Genomic DNA, 12,207 nt, shown 5'->3' with positions numbered 1-12,207 from the left:
ATGTTTGTCAGAAAGATTTTTGATAAAAATAGGTTTGTTTTTCAATGGTATTACATGTAATAGAAGCCTTTTCTGAACTGCTAAGAACAACTGTATTAAGTTTCATCACAATTGATTGAACACACAGCGTACATACATTTTTTGTTTTCGAGTGAACAAGCTCACGTTAAGTGGAGTTACCGTAAATTATAGGTACGATGTTATCCTTTCATTGTGGAAGTCATTCGTTAACGTGAGATAAACTCGTATTTTATAAAAAAAAAATTGTACCTGCATGCGGGATTCGAACACCGGCACTGTTGTATCGCTCGATACGAATGCATTGAACGTCTTATACTTTGAGCCACGACGACGTGAAAAAGACTAAGAGAAAATAATGTATTTATTTATTTATAGTTGGACAAAGCAACATACATAAAAAATCATATTAAAATACGTTACTATAAAAAAAAACAGGTGTGGCACTCGGTAACTGCCGCGGTAAAGCTATTGCGTAGCATTTTTTATCAACTTATGCAATTTTAGACAATAATAATTTAATATTAAAACAATAAAATAAGACCAGGCTATATTTATAAACATTAACAAAAGCAAAACATTAACTGTCCCCTTCACACTCATAAGCTAGACCACGCGAGAGAGAGAGGGGCAGACTTTTGTGCAGTGCGACGTCACGCCGCGCGCTTTTTCACAAACATTACACAAGCGCAACGTGTGAATGTGTTGAACGCGAGCTACCTACATGGTAGGCGGAGTGGGGGGTGTTAGGTTTTATTTTCGTTACGGAATTTCTTGATTCGGTCGCCACGCTTAAAGCCGTGATAAAAGCAACACAATAGCTTAAAAATACGTTACTATACATACTCGTAATACGTTAGCACTTTTAGACATTTACAGACACAGAAGCACTTCTAATATTCCGCTTATCCGCTTCATTTAATAAATAAAAAAAGCCTTCGTTTCAATGCCGTTTGATTCTAGAAATTTCCTAAAATGTATTATATTCGAACCGTGTTCGCAATATAAACACAAATACTTTGTTTCTATTATTTCATGTTTGAACTTTTGCGGTTTCGCGCTCCTTTCCCAAGCTTAAGGTCTTCTCAATGCGGTCTTATTCCGTTACTTTATTTGGTTGTTTGAAATTTTTTTTGCGGCCTACATCGTTATTAAACGGTCTCATTTGCCGACCTTTCGAAGATTATGAGGGATTTGTATGAAAAATGACATTGCGTTCGCTCTCCGTCGAACGATGCTTAGAATACTCACAGTGGGTTCGCGTTGCACTGGACGCGTGAACGAGCTCCAAATACGACTGCTGTCAAGTGGTCCACGGAACCCATAGACATCGGAAACTCCATGCCATTTTCTGTCTTTAGACATGAGGAATCTCAGTTGTGCTGTATAATGGTTGTTCTACCCCTCATAGCAGACTTTGCGCCAGTAACGCAGCGGTAGATTGTAATGCTGGCATTCGGAACTTGTATAAAAGATTATCCTGTAAATATCGTTACCGCGATTCATGTTTTTGACAGGTTTATTTTATTCATTGTTGATAATTACCACTATAATACGTATTTAAGTTTCGGAGGGATGGACAAAGGGAACATCTTCCACTAAATCGACCGTATACCAACGGTCACAATGTTAACATACGGAACTTGTCTATATCTATACTTAGGAAGTCGATAGCGCAATTTAGGCATTTGTCAAACATTTTCATTTCTATGATAGCTACAGCAAAACAGTCATAGTTAAATATTAGTTAGTAAATAATATCTACGAATAACGTTTTTTTCTACCCATTCGCAAGTAGCCTAAGGGGCTATTCTAGCTACGCTTGCTCGTGGGTAGGTGACCTCACAGACTCAGCCTGAGACAGCTTGTTAACACTACCTCCGGCAAGAGCAGTGTTTCGCTGAATCTACCACCGGATCGGAATCGCAATCTACTGAGAAGATCCGGCGAGAAACTCATTGGGCACGAATAACACTACTCATTCATGAACACGAAAACTGTAAGGTATTCGACACTTTGGGCATAGCAAAAGCTAAATTAAACCGTAAAAATAGTTTCAACCACGTCGGCGACTCGCGAAAACTGGACGGAAGACTACGAAATAATTCGTCAAATAATCGTAACGAAAAGGACCCTCAACGTACCTACTGTAAAAGTAAATTAACTGTGACATTGGATTCCTTTGCTCCTATAACTTCGAGTCGTTATTCTTTCGACTTAAGTTTCTGCGGGAGTGTTACTTCAACGTTAATGTTTTGTTTTTTCATTACATTTTTCGTCGGCAGTAGTCTCGTGTTAATAACCTGCCTTGTTTTGATCTCACATAAGAAAGTGATTTTTGTCGAGAAACAACAAGTTTATGTATATTTTTTCTCGATGTAATTTATATATTGTAAGCACTTTTATATATAATAATATATAATGCGGGTTTTTACCGCGGTTTTCACAGTTAATGGGCTCCCGATATTTTGGCACGTTTTTATTTTTATTTGTTTAGTATTGAAGTATAACTGGTGGCCCGGAGGCCTTTCTAGTTTCCCCAGGATAGGTTACAGGTGGGCGAGTAAAGACTCAGCCAGGAGGGGTGGGATTTGCTAACAGCTGCCCGAGCGCCTCCGAAGGAGACTTAACAACTCAAGAGCAGCTGCTTCACGAATGAATCAACTACCGGATCGGAATCGCGACCCGCTGAGAAGATCCGGCGAGAAAATTAGCGAGCTGATTCATGGGTTAGGTTGCACGTCGAACTCTTTGTCGAGTTTGACGAGTACGGTCACCGATTTCGTATATTTTGCCTACTCCTAGTGTTAGAGCTGAAGGCGTCTAATGTAAAGGTTATCGGATCTGATGGATCCGTAAGGGAGTGTCTAGGGCGTCGACGGTGACTGGCTCCTGCGTGATCAGGATTCAGGGAGTAATCAGCGGCGGCAACGATAACGCGATTATCATGACGCATAGTCTTATCGAAGTACCGTTCCGACGCTGACTTCATGTATTTCTGGATTGATTCGAGGCCCAGGTCGTCGTGTAGGTCAACGTTCCTCACGAACCACGGAGCTCCGACGGCTAACCTGCAAAAGCGGGATTGTAGAGATTGGAGGGTGTCTATGTGTGTGCGGGCGGTGTTGCGAACACCAAACTCGCGTAAGTCATGACGGGATTTTGGCGTGTTACGTATAATGGAGACAGGCATGAAAATATAAGGGAATGATAATAGCTGGGAACAAATCACGCAACAAGCAAATGGAACAAATCATCCGGTCCAAATAGGGTTCAGTTTTATGGGTACCGGGGACTGACATACATACTTATACATATATGTTTGAACATATACATTTTTTTTTATTGTTTAGATGGGTGGACGAGCTCACAGTCCAGCTGGTTGTTAAGTGGTTACTGAAGCCCATAGACATCTATAACGTAAATGGTCCACCCACCTTGAGATACCCTAAGGTCTCAGTATAGTTACAACGGCTGCCCTACCCTTCAAACCGAAACGCATGACTGCTTCATGGCGGAAATAGGCAGGGCGGTGGTACCTACCCGTGTGGACTCAAGAGGTCCTACCACCAGTAACGATATTCTTTCGTCTGATGAACAGCTGTATTGACTATTATTATGAGACCCTAATGCTCAAAAACTTTTCTCTTATCTCCCAATATGAATTTACATGGTGTTTCGATATCAGTATTTTTATTGAGTGATCCACAAACTAACAAACTAATGGGCATTGCTTAAAAAAAAGTTTTGCTTTTTAGAAAATATGGTCTAATTAATAAATTACTCTAAATATTTCATAAATATATTAACTGTAGTTATTTTTCAATAATTAATTGAAATAGTCATAGTTTTTCAAAATGATTTCACCATCAGGAGCACAAAGATAGCGGAGCCATTGCATCAAACAATTTTAACCCGTGACATGGTACTCCTTTAACAAATTATTAATTTTATTAATATGGTATGGTACTCCTTGGTATTTCATGGTACTCCTTTAACAAATTATACATTTAATAAATAATGTATATATTTTTTTTATGAATTAAGAGTTACTGAGTAAAATGTTTTCGAAGACATGTTCGGATTTTTATACTCCACATTCATAAACGCTCAGTTCTTAGATAATTCAAGACATAACTACCTTCATGCTTTGTGTTGGAACTGGAAAATGCTTTTTGAGGTTATTGCATATTCAAATCATAACAAAACTGAGAATTCCAGACGTGCACACAGTAAACTAAAATAATAATATGACGGTACGTTCGATTGTCGAGAGTAGCAATGACAATGTGATTTTGACATTATCGTTGGGCTCTATTGATTGATACTCTGAGCGAGCAACGAGTGATAGTTAGGCACAGTTGCCAGATGGGAGGGATTCCCTGCAAAGGTTTTTCGCCCTTGGGGGGGAAATTCGGGGGGAGAGATTCTTTGGGGGGACATTCGGGGGGAAAAAGTTAGTTAGAAATTTCGGAGGTTTTTTAAGTATCAATAATTCATCCACAAACACAGTTCGCAATTACTATTAGAATAATTATAGTCTACTATACTATTCACAAGTCAATATTATAAATGACAAATTATGCAACCAAATGGCAATAGAAACTGCCGAAGTGGTTCTCAGGATTCCATTTTCACTGCCGAATACAGCCATAAATTTTGTTCCCACATCGGACATGTTACATGGACAATAAGAACGAAAGTGAATATGATTGTAATTATTTTTTTATAGATGGTTCAAGTTATAGGGACAGCTTGTTTTATTTTGTCTATTTAGTGTTTCTTCAGGTTCAAATGTGTAATAACGGTGGTTTATTAAATGTTTAGTATCTGTGAAAGAGCAGAAATGTCAGAAAATGAAACAAAGCCGCTGAACGTAACTTCTCGGAATCCTCCAAAAATAACACTGAAAAAGTTTCAGTAAATAACCACCATTTTACTGAGATTATTTTTCATCCCATATCATCTCATCTCATTTTGTTTTCATTTCATTTCATGCCGTGTTTCATGTTAATCAACTTCATTTCATAAAATCATTTTTCATATAAAAACAGTTTTCATTAAAATGAAAATAAGACTTGACATAAAGGTCTTAGTTACCAGGCCATAAAATCCCTTAAAAAAAAAACCAGGTATTATGTCAGAAAACTATCAATATGGTGACATCGCAAAGGGGACGGCCCATTTCAGGCCCAAAGCGGACAATAGATTAGAGAAAAAATACTTAGTGCATTAATTTTGTCATAAATAAATATGCATTTACTTTCTTCCAAATAAGCGCCACTACAGTTTACAATAAGTAGTTAAAAAAAAGTAACTCTATTGAAAAAACAAGAATTTTATTTTTGCGGGAAAAATATTGCCAACTTCAAAACCTTTTACGTATTAAGTAAACATTTTAAGTATATAAAAAAAACATATAAATAAATCATTTTAAATATTATCATTAGTCAATCGATTTTAATCGATTTTAAGGACTATAGTGAGGGGTAGATCTCAGGGGTATTTAAAACTATGGGTTAGTCACCAGTATCGAATTTCGAATTTTAATCTTCCTTTAACACAAACAATTTTCAATTTTAAACAATAATTACATTTAGACGCGGGCGCACGCTATTCACACTCAAAACGGAAGCGCCCGGAACATAGATTATACACTGTTGAAAAGATGGACATAGATACTAACTATGTATAGCGAGCGGGCATACGGCCGCGAGAGTGACGTACCGGTCGGTTTGCTACAGGACATAAAATAACATCAAAGACATACCCATTGGACTTTAACTTGTTACTATACTTGAGACCTTAGAACTTATATCTCAAGGTGGGTGGCGCATTTACGTTGTGGATGTTTGTGGGCTCCAGTAACCACTTAACACCAGGGTGGCTGTGAGATCGTCCACTCATCTAAGCAATAAAAAAAAACTTAACTTGTATTGTTATTTAAATATGTACAACTAAAACAAAAACATAAAAAATAAAATATAATGTGTACTCGTAAAAAAAAGAGTAAGAAATAAATCCAATATCGGTTATTTAAAAAAATGATCGATATATGAATTTCATGTAATTATTTTTCTTTATACTGACAACACTGATTTTAATCTGACTGACGGACTTTTTTGGCGGGAACGCGAGGAGTGAAGTTGTGTGATTTGTTTTATTTTGTCTATTTAGTGTTTCTTCAGGTTTAAATGTGTAATAATGGTGGTTTATTAACTGTTTAATATCTGTGAAAGTGCACAAATGTGGGAAAATGAAACAAAGCTGCTGGACGTAACTTCTCGGGTTCCTCCAAAAAGTCCACTGAAAAAATCTCAGTAAATGACCACCATTTTACTGCGATTATATTTCATCCCATATCATCTCATTTCATTAAATTCATCCCAGTTGATTAATGTCTCAAATTAATCATCTTCATTTCATTTCACTCCATATTATCATTTTTCATAAAATTACGAATATAAAGTAAAACAAGACATGACTTAAAGGTCTTAGTTACCAGGTCATAAAATATAAAAAAAAAAAAAAAAATCTGACTGACTGACACTTCGCTTGCTGCTTGTGCTTGCGTTCAAAATGGATGTGTTTTGATTTTTCTTCGATTTATTTTGCTTTTATCAATAACGTTTCATACTACGGCTGAAAACCATTGTGTGAATTGTGGTTTTAACCTGACCGAGATTTAAAACCGTGTATATGCTCTCCTGTGCTATTTTTAGATCATTTACTAATTGTGTATGAAGATGAAGAAAATATAGAATAATATAGATATTTAAAGAAGTATGTGTGTTTTTTATACCCTAATAACTACAATTGGATAAAAATACATTAGGAACATCTTAAACATTAAAAAAAGAAAAGTTCTTGAGGTATTTATATAGAAAATTAACCTCAAAACGAGTTTTTTATTTTTATTATATTTTTTATAATAGTGGCGTCAATTTCAATATATTTTTTAGATATCTAATACATTTAAGAATTTGAATCAGTCCATTTTTATAGTAATATTTAATGTCCACCTTGGGCCTAGCACACTATGGAGAGTGGGCAATCCCCTTTATACTATGTGTTTGGTGGAGTATCATCTGATACAGACGCGATTAACTATTGGACAATACGAACCAGGCAGCACTTGTGTAAATTATTGTTATTAACTTGGAATTGTAAAGCAAAATGCTGTGTTTTTATATTCTTTTCGCCAGATTACCCAAGCCTTCCTACGATCGAACATGGAAATCGATGAAGGAGACCCCTCTTCTTCGCCTTCAAATATATTTTGAGCGCTACGAAGCCAGCCAGCAAGCGATCACGCCTCATTACGAACGTAAATTATACAATCAATGATTAAGTTGTGCGCCTCAAAGTTCAGTCTCGATCGTGACGTAGATGCGCCAAAGAGATTCGTCACGTCCTATTAAATATTCTGTTTGAAGGCTTTTGATGGTCGCGGCTCAGTTTCTGTATTGAGTTGTCAACTAATCACTGAGAGCATTCGCGGTTTCCTATACTTCAGTGATAGCGCCGAGTATAGTGGGGTAAATCAGTACAACTGGAGTCATTATTCATTTTGATCGTGCCATGTTTGAATGCATTGTTTGAAATTTGAAGTCGCCGTTGCTTAAAGAATAAAAGTCTTATGGACGATCATATCGTCGTTGCGCGTGTGGTACCGTTTTGTGAACTAACGATAAATTAGCAGAGTGTCGTGTCAAGTCATCAGGCTGACCACCGCCATTACGCGTCGTTCAGCAGTAACGTTCCTTGGTTTTTGCAGCCTGTAAGAAGCCAGCGTTGGCAGGTACGTCTACTTCTCATTACCTAGCCTCGGCCTGCTCCTCTTTTTTGTTCACCTTTTGGTGATACTCGCCCCCGCAGAAACTTCCAAAATATATACCAACGCCCCGCCGTGGTAAAGAGTTTTTTCCCAATATTAGTATTCACGTCAATTAAATGCCTATAGGTTCCATAATCGCCTAACACAAGCCCTGGATGAGGCTGACGCAAAAAAGAAGTATAAACGAATACAGAAAATCCTACAGCAACACAATGGCGAGAGTAAACGGGATAAATAGAACAGCGAAGTAAATCTGTGAATTTTATGTGAGGTATAAGCCACCTTTAACCGGTGTTATCCGGTTACTGAATTTCTTACCTCGCCACCGAGTTGACATTTGTTCTCATGCGACGACTGAACTTGTTGTAAATTTATAAAGATTCGTGTTCATATGGACGGGGTTATGTTACAAGCGGTTTTTGAAAAAATAAATAAAGAGAATTGGAATATTGAGCGCAACATGCAAACTTCGTTTACTGTACGTCTGCAGTGTTTCAGTAAGGAATGTAGGGATACATGATGATAAAGTTGACCATGCGAATCATAATATTTTTCGGATTGCGAACACACTTCAAAATTCACGAGAGTGATGTTCAGAGATGTTGAGTAGAGGTTGAGGAATTATACAAAACATACGTCAAATTCGAACTGTCTAGAAAATGCCCAGCCTCGCAAGCCATATTACGTCCTCTGTCACGATTCACCCAATTCAAAGGAACCACGCGAATCGCCTCGACGGTCCTACGACCAACCGAAGGATCGGCCAGCCGTCTGGACTATGACTCCAGCACGGACCGCTGAGATTAAGGCCCTCCGCGCTCTGACCACACCGGGGCTGTGACGTTTGAAAAACTCAACTGCTTCTGAGGTCACGGACGACTTAGTTTTATTCGTCGATATTTTAATATTATACTAACTACTGTCTAATATTCTATAAAACGTATTTATTAACATTTACGTTTCTTTAGTTTTTTTTTTGCCCTTGTAGGCAGACTAATGGTGAGTGGTTACTGTCACTCATGGACGAAAATAATTCCAAGGTCACAATCAAGTCGCTGCACACCACTGAGTGCTCTCCGTGAGCCTCCTTTGAAGAGGGACATGTCAGAGCGCTCGGGAAACACTGTAGAGGGAAGTTCAATCTAAAGCCCAATGTTACGTGGCAAAAAAGATCTTTGGAAACGCACTGTGAATGAACGTAGCGGTTCTAGATAGTATGGATGAACTCTGCTCCGGAGGCGGGTGGTGATAAGATTTTTTTTCCTACCTAAGCTGATGGCCTACGACCTGACGATGTTCCTAACACGAACCCTAGCAAGAGCTGTGCTTCGCCGAATCTATCACCGGATCGGAAACGCGACCCACTGAGAAGATCCAGCGAGAAACTCAGTGGGCTGTGTCTGTGGATTAATTTACTCATCGAGCCCTTCGTCGGTTTCGACGAGAACGATGACCGGTGCTTGAGGTACCTAAAAGCACCGTTAGTGGATCGGTAGGATTCGAAATGACGTGGGTGATAAGAGGTGACGGGATCATCTTAAACATTTCCTCAGAGCACACTCAATGTAACATACGGTATACAACTTAGAGAGTGTCTGTGTCTACAACTCGCGAGGAACATAGGAAATACCATAATATTATGTTTACACTATTTCCCTCATAATCATTACACTGTTAATCGCTTATCGCTCACGCTCCGTCAGTCACGGCGCCCCGGCTCACTCAAGTGGAGTTTTATCCTCAAAGTAACTTGCTCGGTAAATCTTGTTACACTCGAGTACATTATACTCTACTATTAGGCGTTTAATATAACGATCATTAAGTTAATGTTGCTTTTAAAGGATAAATTTGAAAGACAAATCATTTTCAATAATTAATGTGACAGACAGAAAAGAATATATGGTATTTGAGCTTTGATTTAACTATTATTACCGATTTATTTATCATATGAGTAAGTTATAATAAAATAATTAAAATTGATAGGGACGATGGATATTTTTGACATGAATGCGTTCTGATTCAAAACATTTAAAATATAAATGTTTTGAATCAGAACGCATTTTCATATTATGAACTAATGCAATTTCCAGTGCGATATATCTGAAAGTAGTGGCAGTAACGGTGTTGTCAACTCTTGTACCAGCGTAAGTGCAGGTGGGTCGTGAGTTCGTTCACACATCTAAACCTTAACAATAGCATAGTCGCACACTTATACACACTTAAACTCGAATTACAGCGAACATATTTATTACCACGGTCCATTTTAGACTCGCATGGGCTTACATACAATCATCTAGCCTTTTTATACCGTGAAGCGGTAATGTACTCTGGATTACAGAGGGAGCAGTCGGACTTGTAAGAATTCCGAGTACAAAAGCTTCGTCCCACCTATGCTGATAGCCTTGAGAGGCTATTTCAGTTTCTCCTTGACGTGTAGGTGTGCTCACGGGGCTCAAACCGGAGTTTTGCTAACAGTGGCCCTAGCAAGAGCCGTGCTTCGCAGAATCTACCACCGGATCGGAAACGCGACCCACTGAGAAGATCGGACGAGAAACTCAGTGTGCTGTGTCTATGGGTTAATTTACTGGTCGAGCTCTTCGTCGCAAGCGACGGGTTCGGCGTGGACGGTGACCTGTGCTTGAGGTATCTAAAAGCACCGTTAGTGGATCGGGAGGATCCGAAATGACGTGGTTTGAACGAAAAGCTTTGACGTTCGAACTAATAAAAACATTTGTAGCCTTTTTTGCCATTGATTAACTGCAGAGCTCCAATTAAGGAAACAGTCCATTCCCATAAATACAAAACGCAATAAGTACACAGAACAATAGATCAATATTCACTAAATAATTTATTTGATGTAAACATACAAAATATGTATTAATAAGTCATAACAATGCTTAATAACCAACTTTCCTTTGTCGTCACGATTCACATTTGACATCTTAACGCAAAGGCGTAAAGCCGAAAATAGCGTGGCAATTACAAGAGACCCCTTTGAACACATCACTCATTTTTCCTCCGACACGAAACTGACAAATCTCGTGATAAAACACAGAATAAAGGCATATTTCGTACGTGGTAAAATTCGAATGTGTAATACGACCTTTTGGGGAGTAAAAAATAAAATGTATTACTGCTTCTAATAGTGAATATTTGTAACGTTAAATTATATTTCGATTATTCAGAAGAGGACTTTTTGACACGCTTTTGTTTGCTTGGTATCTATTTATTGTTACGCCGGTAAGAGTAACGCCATCTATCGCCGAATAGTCGAACGAATATCGAAGGATCTAGTAGCACCTAGAGCGCTCGAGAAGTACAACGCCATCTATTGTCAGATAGCGGAAAAATACTAGAGATTTGTGGAATATTCTCGATAATTCTAGGGATGTGGTATCGACTATAAAAGCGTTGCAGAGATGGCACGTAGTCAGTAATCGGAACTACTTGAAGCGAAACAGCGAACGGATCACCTGAAGCGAATTGAGAATTTTAGTGTTTGTGAAGTGTTTTAAGTGTTGAATACAGTTTTTAGTTGTACTTTGGTGGAATTTTATTTATCCCGATCCCCAGCGCGTAACAATATTATTATGTTGTTTGCACGAAACGGAATCTTTGAACATAATTTTCATCCAGTTCAAGAAGGCCCGTTAACTTGAAAATATGCACACGCATTAAGGACCGACGACAGTATATTAATTCTATAACTTCGCTTCAATATCCTAATCAGTAATAACAGCATAAAAAGATAAAAAGGTAAGGCTCACAAGACAAGCCGTAATAACGCAAAAAGTAATATTTGCGGGTTTGATTTTTATTACACGACTTTATACCTTCGGCGTGGAAGTCATTCTTGAACGTTTGTTAATTATGTATTACACTAGAAATGTTGGTATTCGCTTGCGGGATTCGAACACGGCAACAGTCGCAACGTTCCATACGATTCTACCGGCAGTAGATGCAATTGCAAAACAGCTGCCCTCGAGCTGATAGGCCTCTTTCGGAATAGCTCGGGCAGTTGTTAGCAAATTCCCTTCCTGGCTAAGCCATTATTTGCCCGACCTTCATAGTGAAACTGGAAAGGTCTTCTATACACGAGTTATTTTTCTTTCCAAAAAAAGAATATTATCAGCCCGAAGAACCAATATTGAATAGTAAGCCTTTATTGGCATGTCAGTATAAGAATCATGAACACGTATCGAATAGATTGTAAGTCTTAGATGCACACTATTATAATAGACTGGTCGTTCAAATACTTCATTAGCTTCACAAAAACGTTAGCTATCTAAAAGCTGCGTCCCTTTGGACATCCTTTTTTGATAACTTCGAGGGGTTATTCTAGATTCACCAAA

The 12,207-nt window shown here is 38.2% G+C and overlaps 2 long non-coding RNA genes across 2 annotated transcripts; both read right to left on the bottom strand.

Annotated features, from left to right (window-relative positions):
• Positions 1-369: 369 nt before the first annotated feature.
• Positions 370-2,264, bottom strand: LOC134199198 (uncharacterized). The gene is made up of 2 exons (XR_009973584.1): positions 2,163-2,264; positions 370-1,498 (listed from the first exon to the last, which is right to left on the bottom strand). It is a non-coding gene; the product is annotated as an uncharacterized LOC134199198 (long non-coding RNA).
• A 1,428-nt stretch (positions 2,265-3,692) lies between these two features.
• On the bottom strand, positions 3,693-4,296 carry LOC110385028 (uncharacterized). Its single transcript, XR_002430377.3, has 2 exons — positions 4,160-4,296; positions 3,693-3,949 (listed from the first exon to the last, which is right to left on the bottom strand). It is a non-coding gene; the product is annotated as an uncharacterized LOC110385028 (long non-coding RNA).
• Between the last annotated feature and the right edge of the window lie 7,911 nt (positions 4,297-12,207).

Source organism: Bombyx mori, chromosome 8, assembly GCF_030269925.1.
Source record: "Bombyx mori chromosome 8, ASM3026992v2".
In the NCBI taxonomy this organism is placed as follows: Eukaryota; Metazoa; Arthropoda; class Insecta; order Lepidoptera; family Bombycidae; genus Bombyx; species Bombyx mori.
This window is presented reverse-complemented; position numbering and strand designations above follow the sequence as displayed.